At 38.8% G+C, this 7,248-nt stretch overlaps 1 long non-coding RNA gene across 1 annotated transcript; it reads left to right on the top strand.

Annotated features, from left to right (window-relative positions):
* Positions 1-2,443: 2,443 nt before the first annotated feature.
* On the top strand, positions 2,444-5,788 carry LOC135416087 (uncharacterized). Its single transcript, XR_010431437.1, has 2 exons — positions 2,444-2,714; positions 5,431-5,788. It is a non-coding gene; the product is annotated as an uncharacterized LOC135416087 (long non-coding RNA).
* Positions 5,789-7,248: the final 1,460 nt, after the last annotated feature.

Genomic DNA, 7,248 nt, shown 5'->3' with positions numbered 1-7,248 from the left:
AAAACATAGAACTCTTAAGCACCTCATCCCTGTCACAACCATCATCCCTCCAGTGTCTGTTTTCACTTTATTATAAGATAGCCCAGCCCTGTCAGCTGTCAAAGGATCTCACCTGGGTCTTCACTATATGGACATCAGCATCTCAGGGTGGCTGCCTCTCAAATGTGGTTGTCCTCTGCAAAATGGGATTCATTAAGTGAGCTGTCCAAGTATTCTGGAACACATTAATGTAAAAGGAAACCATGCTGTGCAATGAATTTTCATCCTCTGAAATATGTTACAGTGCTTATCAGGTATTTGTGTAAGCTGGCTCTATGATAATATCAAGCTGATAACAATTCTCAAGTCCATTAACTGCTGTTAGGCAGCAGGAAAAGCAGGCATGTTGAAATAAGCAGCCACACAGGAACAAGTAATTCCTGGTTTAAAAAGGCCATTTACATGTTAAGTGAATTGCTTCTGTTGAGCAGATATATATAATAAAGGTAGTGCTTTCTGGTGCAGCTAAAATGACTGTTCAGGATACCGGAGCTTTCTTTGTATTTAATTATAGAGTTATTAAGTTTGGAAAAGACCTCTGAGATCATCAAGTCCAACCATCAAACCAACACCACCATCATGTTCAAGTGCCATATCTGCATGGTTTGGGGACACTTCCACACTTTTTGAACACCTTATTTCGAACCAGATTTCTCCAAGCTTCTTTCAATAGCCTCTATTGATCATCTTACAAGAAATAATTTCATATTACCATTCTTCACATTTCATGATTTTACAGACTCTTCTGAGGAGTTTCCAGGCTGATAAATCTTAGTCTGCTTATTTGTTTCTCCTAGAGAAGAATATCCCTATCTTTGACTATTTTTGTCCGTTTCTAATGCCTTTTTTTGTATATCTTTTAAAAATTTCTTTTACTATCTCTATTTATCTAATGAAATAGGGTGAAGGAATGAGAAATTATATAGTGTATTCATTATAAAGGCACATCATGGATTTGTACAGAGGCATAATGATGCCTATTTTGTTTGTTATTCCATGCTAAAAAATCCTTAGACTTCGTTGTCTTTCTCAAGTTTGACTACTGCTCTGAGTACATAAAATTGATTGTGATAACCCAAGAACCTCATTTTTGCACAGCAATAGCAGTTCAAAGTTCATCACTGGATGCATAAATACAAAATTGGTTTTCTCTTGTGAATCACTTTACGTTGCATGGAATTTCTTCTATCATTTCATCATCCAGTAATTTAGTGCCATGAGATCCTTCTATAATTCTTTTTTGCTGCTTATATTAGCAATTTGTCACATCAACCCCTTTCTAGATCCTTATTGAATATTGAATTCCTTGGGGGTACTGCTGGATGAAAACCTGAACATGACCTGGCAGTGTGTGCTTGCAGCCCAGAAAGCCAACTGGTAGCCTGGGTTGAATTAAAAGAAGTGTGGCCAGCAGGTTGAGGGAGGTGATTTTGCTGCTCTACTCTGCCCTTGTGAGACCTCACCTAGAGCGCTGCCTCCAGCTCTGGGGTCCTCAACATAAGAAAGACATGGACCTGTTGGAGCAGATCCAGAAGGCTACAAAGATTTTCAGGGGGTTGGAGAACCTCCCACATGAGCACAGGCTGAGAGAGCTGGGACTGTTCAGCCTGCAGAAGAGAATGCTCTGGGATGACCTTATATCACCTTTCAATACGTAAAGGGGGGCTACGAGAGAGCTGTACAGGGACTTTTTACAAGGGCATGTGGCAGGACAAGAGGTAATGGCTTTAAACTGAAAGAAGGTAGATTTAGATTTAGATTTAGATTTAGATTTAGATTTAGATTTAGATTTAGATTTAGATTTAGATTTAGATTTAGATTTAGATTTAGATTTAGATTTAGATTTAGATTTAGATTTAGATTTAGATTTAGATTTAGATTTAGATTTAGATTTAGATTTAGATTTAGATTTAGATTAGTCCACAACTGGGGAGTTATAACTACATGATTTTAAGGTCCCTTCCAACTCAGGCCATTCTATGATTCTATGATGTTAGGAAGGCATTCTTTCCTGTGAGGGTGCTGAGGAATTGGAACAGGAGTCCCAGAGAAGTTCTGAATGCCCACTCCCCAAAAGTGTACAAATCCAGGTTGGATGGGACTCTGATAAATCTGGTCCAGTGAAAAGTGTACCCGCCCATGGCAGAAGTATTGGAACTAGATGATCTTTGAGGTCCCTTCCAACCCAAACCATTCCATGACTCTATGATTCTCTGTTTCATGCCATTTCTGTCATGTTGAGAATAGACAAAATTCAACGAAGTAAAGAAATTTGTTGTATTTCAGAAGGTTCAAATACTTATTTGCTTCTGACCTTTGCCTAGACAGCAAATCCCATTAGTGCTAAATCCACCACATTCATTTAGTAACTAACAACTTTTCTTCTTGCCAAGTCTCTGAGACTTTTTCCCCCCTTCTGTTGGAAGCAGGGCATCCAAAATAAGCAGTAGAAGCTTAGAGGCATTTACTACCCCTATTAAAGGAGAGTGATTGTTGGAATTAAGAAATACGCATATCTACAGGGGGAAGATAACCTTCACGGATACCCTGAGCATTTGCTTATCCAGAAAAGAGCACTGCATTTGTGCTGACACCATGCACATCTTTCAGCCTTCAACCCTCTCTATGACTGCAGAATTGCAGACAAGGCAGCCAGAACCAGACTTCTTTCCATGGTGAGCTAATTGAGGAGGAAAGGGCTCATTAGAGGTCACTTTCTGAACTCACATTCAGGAGCAGAGAGTTTCCAAGTGACTCCTTGCAAGCAGCCAGGCTCTAACAGCAATTACGTTATGAGTTTTGACTGGGTAAACAGTCAAGAAGATTTCTGATGTGCTGCAAAATCGGAATACCAAGATAAAACACACAGGCTGAGAGGATTAAAGGAAACAGATACAACCAAGAAGTAGTTTGCCGTAATTTCCCTGCAATATATAAATGTACTAAGATATACATATATACATATATATAATATAAAAATATATAAATATAAATAATACATAAATATGTATATAAATAATGTACATAATAATAAAAAATATAATAATTTATAAATATACTTAGACATATAAACACATAGATACAATCCATATATACAAATATATATGCACATATACATATATGTGTATATATCCACTCATATATGTGTATATATTCACTCATTTATATATACACACATACCTACTGTATATGTGTATATATGTAAATATATATATATATATTATGTTTAATGCTCCTTCCAGAACATAATAACTTTGCATTGCATGACAGTGATGTTTTGGGATTGGAATATGCAGAATGATAGAGCAAGGTGTGCTGTCCCTCCCCTTCAGCATCTGCATGTCATAGACCTAGTTCTAGACATTATTAATCATAGTCATGAGTTGCAGAGTCAAAAATGATTGATGATGACAGTGACACAGAGGCTGACATGCACAGCCTCACTCTATTTTTTCCACACATACCCAAAGCACAGGAGAAAGAGCTGGAAGTTGTGTGAGGGCTCATCACAGCAGACAGGACATGGCTACAGACTGCAGCCCTCTGGAGATTCTTGGCCTAGGTGGAGCCTGTAGAAAGTCCTGGGCTTGATTCCATGAGTGACAGTAACTGAAGATTGTTTCAGTTTGACCACAATACAGCTGAGTATCATCTGCAGCTCTGAAACTGTTGCGGGAAAAAAGTGAATTTCCTTGAGCCTTGTGTCTGCTTGGACACATCACTCAGTGGGGGCTTTTGGAATGATTTTATGGAATTTTTGACCTTCCACCACAGACCAGAACCTTGCTGTGATGGATACAGACATCTCTGTACTTTTTAATGTAGCCTAATCCCAAGATAAGGACTCCTAAACAAAGTTGTACATATACCATAAGGCATATTTAGTTGTCTAGATGGAAGTTTTCAGTTGTTAGAACTCCCGCCATCAATTTTAAAGTACAGACTGATTCATGGTCTGAACCCTTACAAATGAATACACTTACAAGCAAACATATTTAAAAGGCACTAGCACAATTTGCACAAGGCTTATAATTTATGTCACATGTTGTTTCCTCACAATAATATAAAATTAATATAAAATACCAAAATTTCAAAGCGATTCTCATGTAATCTAAGCTCTTGGAGCATGTTCATAATGCTCTATCCACGTGTATGCTACAATGATGTCATAGGCAGGTTGTGATTTTAATAAGGGCCATACAATACTCAGGAGGGCTAAATATGTGAGGTTGTAACAAACAAATAAAAGAAAGGAAATTCACAAGTCAAGAGTGGCAAACTTTCCTGTGAATTTCAGGATCTAGTATCATAGTAAAAATATTCCATGCAGTAAACCTAACTTTGACCCATGCCAGTTGCAGTACTGTCAATTCCAAACCAAGGATTAAAGGGAGCCTTTTGCCCTTCCAGAAACTGAAAACAGTCTGGTTGTATCCAAACGACTAAATTTTGTCTGTTTCCACGGTTACAACAATATAACATATGCACACTCTATCAGATCATTTTTGGCAATAGGGAAATATCTTCATAGAAGTCCATCTCCCTTGCCCTCCACAGACTGGAGGAATTAGGAATGAAAATCCAGGGTCTACAGGGGGCCCATGTCCCCTCACACAGCAGTGGAGTGAAAGGAGGGGATGTGCTTCCAGAGCATGCTTATCTCAAACAGACTTGTGTTCTTGAATAGTCTCTGTACACAGAGACTTGTAACTGAGGATGAGGCAATATCAGACCGGCCTACAGTCCAAAGCCCTGGAGATGAAAAAGCCCCAAGGGTTTTACAATAGGAGGGGAAAACTTGCCCAAGCTGGGAGACATCCATTCTCGTGGGAAGAGAAAGGGTAACAAGGCTAATGCTTGAATGAACAAGAGCTGCTTTTGCTTACAGTTTGCACGGCAACCCAAACAAAGTTGCTATGCAACTCTACCTACTGTCAAAAGGGCAGCACTTGACATCCTTACCTCACCAAGGTCAGGCTGAGGGTTTAGCCCACACGCTTATCTCCCCACTTTGCCATATTTATAATTTTTTACCTTCTCTCTGCATGTTCCCAGGGCTGTATACAAAAGAAACATTTAGGGACAGACCCTTCCAGATTCTCTTCAGTTCATGTCTTCTGTCTGCTTTGGCTGAGGACTCCTTGTTCCTTACCCCAGGAGGATTCACATACTTTTCTTTGGCTATCCACCACATTTTCCTAGGAATGAGAGAAATATTCTACAAAAAAAATAAAAAAAAAATAAAAAAATACATGAAAACCTCAGTTTAAATACATTCTGAAATGGTCAAAAACTAATTTGGAAAGAATGAGGTGCTTAATGAGAAAAGTTAAAAAGTTTAGTTTATTTGAAATATTTTGCTAAATCAGAGGTTATATTATTTATTTGCAGGCATTTTCCTTGCTGAAAGGAGAATTACAAAACTTGGGTCTACCTTCACAAGGAGACTTCTACACCATTCTCCAGCTGGGAGAGGATCTTCTGTCATCTTGCTTGGAACTATCAAACCATGAGGCAGGGGAGTTGCTCAGAAAGTCACCTCACCCTTTGGCTTCCTTGAACTCATGATGTGTCCAATTCCTCATTCCTGGGACCTAAAAGGAGTTTGGGCTATGGCTTTCCTGCACACCAGAATGAAGAAACAGAAAAAAGAGGAAACCAACATTTCTGTACCTAGTTTAGGAAATGGTGTCTACTTTGAGTACTAACTTTGAGACCCAACAAGACTGTCCATTTCCAAATGCTTTAATGAACTGGGTTGATTTTTTTCTCCAGATGTGCTTCAGTCATAGTATTAATCAGATTGGGTGAATTCTCAAGACGTTCAGCCTCTACAGTGATGTGAGACTTTGATAGACAACAGGTTTGCCAAAAGTAAAGAAAAAAAAAATAAAATTTGCCCATTTCAGCCCAACAGAACATAATTAATGACAGCAACATAAATTCTGACCTTCTCTTAGTTTTTGATTTCATAATCTTTATAATGAAGGTTTCCTCTTCTTCTAAATATGCTGAAGAGAGCTTTCATGGGATTTACTGTAGAAAAAGACTAAGGAAATCCCCTGTAAAATCATTATGTAGAATCATACCAACACTTTCCTGTGTTGACATAACTGGATCCATGGGACAGCTCTTCATTCCCCTTTTTACCTACAGAACATTCACATTTTTTTTGCTTTCAGAAGCTTTCAGAAGCACTAAACACTTTACAAGATATTGTGGCTTGCTAGCCAAGTCTTTCTGATTGCCAGGAATAAAGACAGAGTAAGATTTCATAGAAGCAAGTCTGGCTGAAGTTTCTTTAACTTCACATTGGTGTGAATTATTGCTTCCTGTTACCCAGAATAATCTTTTACTGTATTTCTTCAGCCTGGCCTCCATAAGGAGAAACGTTGCCAAAAGATACAGCCAAAGTTCTATCACAGTCTCAAGCCATGAAACAAGAAGTGAAAACATTAGTAGTGCAGAATTAAAGCAAGAAATGTTTATGGTCATTTTATTTTTTTTTCTGTCTCCCTTTGTATGCTTATGTATACATGCACATAGACACAGATATATCCATAGCTATGTCTATCTACATGTGTACATGGATAGGCACACATATATCATTTTGCTCTCTGTGTTTGTCTTTACTTTGTACGTATTCTGTCTGTACTTTGTCTTGTGCATATAATAGGGCAATCAATGAACAAATGAACAATAGCAATATCTAAAAGTGCTCTGAATAGTTAAATCACAAACCCTGTATTTTGACCACAAATGTGGCGACTAAACAATCAAGAAAGTTGTAATCCTCAATAGTTCACAACCTCTTTGTCAGCTTAGTGGTGGTCTGTTATCCATAGCGATGTGCTGTTTCTGTATCCCCTTCCCACACCCGTCCACCTCATCACATGGTGGAGAGGAATTCGCTTCTAGGGAAACCAGACAGGACCAGAAGGGTGATGCCAAGTACTGCCCATCCAGGTAGCACCAAGACTGTAATTTCAGTAAGTCTTACTTTCCTGCCAGCATTTAGGCCAGCACATGAGGGAGCACAACAGCATTGACAGGAGGGCCAGAGTAAGAACAAAGGGCGTTCTCAGAAAGCAGGGAGGAAAACTTGCAAAGGCTAACAGGGTGAAGAGAGACAAACTTGAGACACAGTATCTGTGTGATTTTAATCCAGAGTCTGAGTAGCAGCTTCCCCGCCAGCTCACACACTCTCTC

The sequence above is a fragment of the Pseudopipra pipra genome, chromosome 1 (genome assembly GCF_036250125.1).
Source record: "Pseudopipra pipra isolate bDixPip1 chromosome 1, bDixPip1.hap1, whole genome shotgun sequence".
NCBI classification, from domain to species: domain Eukaryota; kingdom Metazoa; phylum Chordata; class Aves; order Passeriformes; family Pipridae; genus Pseudopipra; species Pseudopipra pipra.
Note: the sequence above shows the minus strand (reverse complement) of the source record. Positions and strands in the feature narration are given on the sequence as shown.